The sequence below is a fragment of the Aegilops tauschii genome, chromosome 3 (assembly GCF_002575655.3).
Source record: "Aegilops tauschii subsp. strangulata cultivar AL8/78 chromosome 3, Aet v6.0, whole genome shotgun sequence".
Classification (NCBI taxonomy): Eukaryota; Viridiplantae; Streptophyta; class Magnoliopsida; order Poales; family Poaceae; genus Aegilops; species Aegilops tauschii.
Window position 1 is genome coordinate 152,970,695 of NC_053037.3, and position 6,737 is coordinate 152,977,431.

A 6,737-nucleotide genomic window follows, 5' to 3' on the forward strand; every position below is an offset into this window, starting at 1 on the left:
AAATCTTATATGCGAACTAAAAAGGACCGGAGGGAGTACCACATTCTCAAGACAAAAGGGTTCCTGAATAAACGGTTGGACTGTATTGGGATGCTCGTTGGCTCTAGCCAATCGGCCGTTTTGCATGACGATAACCTGGGTAGGTGGATTCAATGTAAATGTGTGCCGAGATAGGGTGATCCCCTCGTGCCATACTTTTTTTTTATCATTATATTGGTGATATTCTGCAACGCATGATCCAAAAAGGCATTTTTTCATGGTCTGCTTCAACACCTCACTATGCCAAATACTCCATGTCCAGTACTTCAATACGCCGATGACACTTTCATTATCATTAAAGAAAATAAAAAAACATTGCAAACAAAAAAATGATTATGCTTTCATCCTCGCACGCCACTAGCCTACGTGTTAACTTAAAAAAAACACATTTGCCCTGCTCATCCCTTGGGTTGCTTGGTTGCGTCTTGATAAACAAAGGGTTTTGGGGTTATGGGCCTCGACACCTGAGAGGGTCGGCCACGATAACATATATAACGAGGGGGTACCTCACCGGGTACAGATACATTGTACAGAGATTACAATACGTACAAGTCTACAAGTCTAACACCCTCCCTCAATCTTAACCGTGATCTGAAGAATTCAGAAGATTAAGATTGCGACGACATCCCTCAAACTGAGGTAGTGGCAACGGCTTTGTGAAGATGTCAGCAAGTTGATCCTTCGATGGGATGAACTTGATCTGAAGCAACTTTCTCTGACAAAGTGATAGTCAACTTCGATGTGTTTCGTTCGGGCATGAAATACCGGATTTGAAGAAAGGTACGTAGCGCCGATGTTGTCACACCAAAGAACAGGTGGATGATGCTGAGAGACTCTCAACTCTCGAAGCAAGGACTGAACCCAGATAAGTTCAGTCGTGGCATTGGCTACTGCTTTGTATTCAGCTTCAGTACTACTACGAGACACTGTAGCTTGTTTACGAGCACTCCAGGCGATCAAATTAGGACCATAGAACACTGCATATCCCCCCGTGGATCGCCTGTCATCTGGGCTACCAGCCCAATCTGCATCAGAAAACGCCGAGAGGCCACCGGAAGGAGCAGACTGAAGATGCAGGCCCAGAGCAGCAGTCAAGCGAACATAGCGCAGAATGCGCTTCACAGCAGTCCAGTGAGTATCCCGAGGAGCATGAAGAAACTGGCACACGCTGTTCACCGCATAAGATATATCAGGACGAGTAATCGTCAAATACTGTAAGCCACCAACAATACTGCGATACGTGCTAGCCTCATTTGAAGGAAGAAGGGTACCATCAAGTGCAGAGAGTCTATCAGAAGCTGTCATGGGAGTGGTAGCAGGCTTACACTGAAGCATACCAGCACGACGAAGCAAATCCAGAGAGTACTTCTGCTGAGTGAGAGTCAGACCGGCATCAGAATGTGAGACCTCCAAGCCAAGGAAATAATGAAGCCGGCCAAGATCTGTAATGGCAAAATCACTACTCAAAGCAGAAACAAGACGATCCGCAGCAAGAGCCGACGAGCTGATCAATATGATGTCATCGACATACACCAACAGGTACATAGTGACCGTAGGGCGCTGTAGCATGAACAAGGACGTATCAGCTGTCGAGGGAACAAATCCATGTGCACGGAGAGCAGAAGCTAGACGCGCATGCCAAGCACGTGGCGCCTGTTTAAGACCATAAAGAGCCTTTACCAAGCGACACAAATGCTGCGGACGAGCAGGATCAACAAAACCAGGCGGCTGACGCATATAGACCTCTTCATCAAGAACACCATGCAGAAAAGCATTCTGAACATCGAGCTGTCGAAGAGACCATCCACGAGTAACCGCAAGAGACAAGAGCAGACGAATAGTCGTAGGCTTGATCACATGACTGAAGGTATCATCATAATCAAGACCTTGACATTGTTTGAACCCACGAGCAACAAGCCGAGCCTTATACCGTTCAATAGAGCCATCAGCATGTCGCTTAACTTTGAATACCCACTTAGAATCAATAATATTGACACCACTGTGCGGAGGAACAAGACGCCACGTACCATTTTTGAGCAATGCCTGATACTCTTGTTCCATTGCAGAGCGCCAGTGAGGAATACCCAGAGCTGCTTGATAATGACGGGGTTCAGCAGAAGGATCAGTTTCAGAATGAGCTATACAGGCCGCGAGCCAGGCAACCGTGCCATCGGTGCGTTGGAGCGGTCGAAAAATACCACTCTTGCTGCGAGTGTGTGGACGCTGAGCAACCGGAGCGGTTGGCGCGATCGAAGTCACAGGAACCGTCGATGGAGAGGCCCGCATCTCCTGAGAAGAAGACATGACGGGTGATGGTGACCGCGACGATGACGGGCTGCCAGGAGGCGAGTCCGTAGGCGCGGGCGTCGCCGGACCGGGCGATGCAGGCGAGACCGGCCCGGTCACGGGTGAGGCCAAGCCAGGCGACGCGGGGAGGTCCAGCTCCAGTCGAGCCGGGGCCGAGTGCGTAGCGGGCGTGAGCACACCCGACCCTGCATGGCCCATGCAGGGGGAAGAGGGCGCGGGATCAACGTGATCCGTCGAGCGCGAACCCGCTGCTACCGAAGCCGGATCCAAGCGCATGGCGGGCGCAGGTGCAGGAGACCCTGCACGCCCCATGCAGGAGGCCGCAGCGGCAGGATCGACGTGATCCGTCGAAGAAGCCGTCGGAGCAGCGGAGGAATCCTCCAGGAGAACAAGCCAAGCACCTCTACCAGTTCCTGCACCATGGTTAGACAACAAAAGAGGCGAGTGTGCAGCATCTACAAATTGATCAAGCAATAAAGGAGATGAATGCACGGGTTCATTAGGTGTGGTGACAGGAGTTGGAAGATTAGAAAAAGGAAAAACATGCTCATCAAAGACAACATCACACGAAATATACACACGATTTGTTGGAACGTGAAGGCATTTATAACCTTTTTGCAACGGACTGTACCCAAGGAAGACACATTTTTTAGAATGGAACTCAAGCTTGCGATTATTGTAAGGACGGAGATGCGGCCAACACGCACAACCGAAGACTTTGAGAAAAGTATAGTCAGGAGTCTCATGAAGCAAGAGTTCAAGTGGAGTTTTCATGCCAAGGAGTCGCCACGGAAGTCTGTTTATGAGAAAACAGGCAGTAGTGAAAGCATCACTCCAAAAACGAAAAGGAAGAGAGGCATGGGCTAGTAGGGTTAAACCGGTCTCAACAAGATGACGATGCTTACGTTCAGCTGAACCATTCTGCTGATGTGTATGAGGACAAGACACACGATGCGAAATCCCAAGTTTCTCGAAGAAGGTATTTAGATTGCGGTACTCACCCCCCCCAATCCGATTGTACATGAATAATTTTGTGTTGTAGGAGACGCTCAACATGTGCTTGGAATTTAAGAAAAACATCGAACACATCAGACTTATGTTTAAGAAGATAAATCCAGGTAAAGCGACTATAAGCATCAATAAAACTGACATAGTACTCATGACCACTAACAGACATCTGAGCAGGACCCCAAACATCTGAAAACACAAGCTCAAGAGGAGTTTTGACTACATGACTAGAAACAGAAAAAGGTAACTGATGACTCTTTCCCTGCTGACAAGCATCACAAACTGAGACATCTTTATTACTAGACACTGACGGTAACTCATGACGGTGAAGAATATGGCGAACAATGGGTGTAGCCGGATGGCCAAGACGAGAGTGCCATTGTGAGGGAGACACTTGAACAGCACTGAAGACTTGAGGGATGGCTGGAGAGACAGATCGCGGCACATCAAGAGCGTATAGTCCATGACGAAGGCGCCCTCTAAGAAGAACGTCCCATGTAGCCCGGTCCTTGATAAAAAGATGAAACGGGTGAAACTCACAAAACACATTATTGTCATAAGTAAGTTTAGGTACGAAGAGCAAGTTACGGGAAACAGTGGGAACTCGAAGAACATTCTTAAGACGCAACTGCCGAGATGTATGTGTGAGGAGAGATGCCTGACCAATATGAGAGATGTGCATACCTGCCCCATTGGCTGTGTGAACCTTGTCAGGACCATGGTAGGCCTCCCGGATAGCAAGCTTGTCCAATTCATTTGTCACATGCTCTGTGGCGCCAGTGTCCATGTACCAGGTGGGATCAACATTATAAGACTGAGTCTTTCCTTGATGCTGCGTCATGTTGACTTGACGCTCATTGCCCTTGCCGTTGTTGCCAAGACCCAGAAAATCAGGCTGAAAACGACGATGACAGCGAGACGCAACGTGGCGAGGAATTCCACACAGCTGACAAGGGGCAGCAGCTCCACAAGCGGCACAACAGGCACATGGGCGCCCGTTCTCGATGACGATGGTGGGACGCGACTGAGAAGGTGCAGCAGGAGGAGCGCCACCCTTGCCTCCCGTAGGAGGGGTCGAAGCAGCCATAGGAGCAGCAGGACGGGCACCGGGACGCCCCTTCCCACCACGGACAGCAGCGTTGACCGAGGGGGCCTCATCCGGATGACGACTGGCAAGGCGTTGCTCCGTTGAGAGGAGGCGCTGAAAGAGTTCCTGCGGCTTGATGGGAACCTTGCATTCCTGGATCACCTCCACAAGAGAGTCATACTCGGCATCGAGACCTTGGAGAACATATGTGGTAAACTCTGTGTCACGAAGTGGCTCGCCGATGGAGGCAAGCTGATCGGCGAGGCGCTTGATCTTGTTGAAGAAAATGGTGACAGAGTGATGATCCTTGCGGGTCTCATTAAGCTGTGTACAAAGAGCCATGTGCTGAGACGAGGATTGTGCGGAGAAACTGGACTCCAGCGCATCCCATACCTCATGAGACGTAGTAGCAAATAAAACCAAGCCGGCGACGCCCTCGGTGAGAGAGGACTGAATCGCCGAGAGAATCGCTTGATCTTGAGCAATCCATGGCCGGTACATATGATGATCCGGCGGGGGACATGGCAGAGTACCATCCACAAAACCCTCGAAGTAGTGGCTACGAAGGAGGGGAAGAATCTGTGCGCGCCAGAACAGATAATTGTCCATCTTCAGTTTCACCGGTAGAAGATTGCTGAAGTAGAACGGCGGAGTCGTGATGACGTCGAGGGCGAAGTCATAGGGCGGCACAGGAACCACACCGGAGGAGGTGACATCCACCGCAGGCGAGGACTGCGGCACAACCAGAGGGGCCTGTGGTGACGCACTGTGAGTCGCAGGCCGCGGGAACCCCGCGTAGCCAGGGCCATACGGAGCACCATAGCCGGCACCAGGAGGTGCACCATAGCCGGCGCCATGACCAGCGTAGGGGGCGGCGTAGAGGGCACCATAGAAAGCACCGTAGGCGGCGGGGTCGTACGCATACGACGGCGGCGGCGCGTAGGGTGCCAGCGTGCCGTAGTTTGGGCGTAGAGCCGGTGAGCCGGGAGGAGCCGAGGACGTCGCCCCGGAAAACAAGGCTCCTGTCGATCTTCCTCCTTGGAGAAGGTTGGACAGGAACGGCGGGGCGAAGATGGACGCGCCCGTCCCGATCGGATCGGTGAGCGACGCAGGGGCCGAGTAGGGATCGGTGAGCAAAGTGGTGGCGGCGGACATAGTCGCCGCGCCGGTGAGTGCAGCGAGGGTGGCCGCGCCGGAGAGGGCAGCGGCGGCGGCTCGGAGGAAGCAGCGGAAGACGACATGGCTAGGGCAGGATCGCTAGATCGCATCTGATACCATGATAAACAAAGGGTTTTGGGGTTATGGGCCTCGACACTAGAGAGGGTCGGCCACAATAACATATATAACGAGGGGGTACCTCATCGGGTACAGATACATTGTACAGAGATTACAATACGTACAAGTCTACAAGTCTAACACGTCTTTTCCTCATAATTATCTTGACCTTTCTCTGCATACCCAAACTTCGGCTGTCAGACTTTTACCCAGCTCATTGGAAGTCGACAAGAGGCTGGCCGATTGGAGAGGTCACTTGTTTTCTGTGGCCGAGAGGGCAATTTTAGTAAGGTCGGTTATCCGGGCTCTTCCATCCTATGCAATGAGTGCAATGCTTCTTCATATCGGAACCATTCTAGAAATTGATTAACAGCGTTGTGCTTTCTTTTGGGCGGGTGATGACCATGTCAATGTAGGACAATGCAAGGTTGCATCGTCGAATGTTTGTGCTCAGTTTGGTAAAGGTGGGCTCAGGTTCTATTGCTTGCCCACTTGTAACATTCGCTTGTTTCTTAAGTCTCTCTGTAAAATTCACTGCCCTAGAAATGGCTCATAGGACATGTGTATCGCTAACTCATATGGTTGGGAAGGAGGCCACTATATTGGGGATATAAAGAGGCTTCGCACAAATGTTGGGAAGGATCTCACTTTTGTTCCAGCGTTCTTCCATTCTATAATGTGTGTGAAAATTGGCAATGACATTCTACTACGTTCTGGCTTGATCTTTGGATTGGGAAGATACTCTCGACATTCAATTTGTTAACCTTTTTTTCTCACTTACCAAACCAAACACCTAAGTAGCCTTCATGGTCATCAATACAGGCCTTTGTCTGTCACTGCAACCGTGCCTATCCAATGTTCCTACAGCCGAGCTACATTGCTTGCGTACCCTTTTAACAATTGTTAACTCACTGTCACAGGTGTCGGATAACAAAAATTTGTAGGTTTAGTGACAAGCCCCTTACTTTTTGCTTCACCATATGAAGTCGCTTCCGCAGCTAGGCCAGATGACCTATTCACA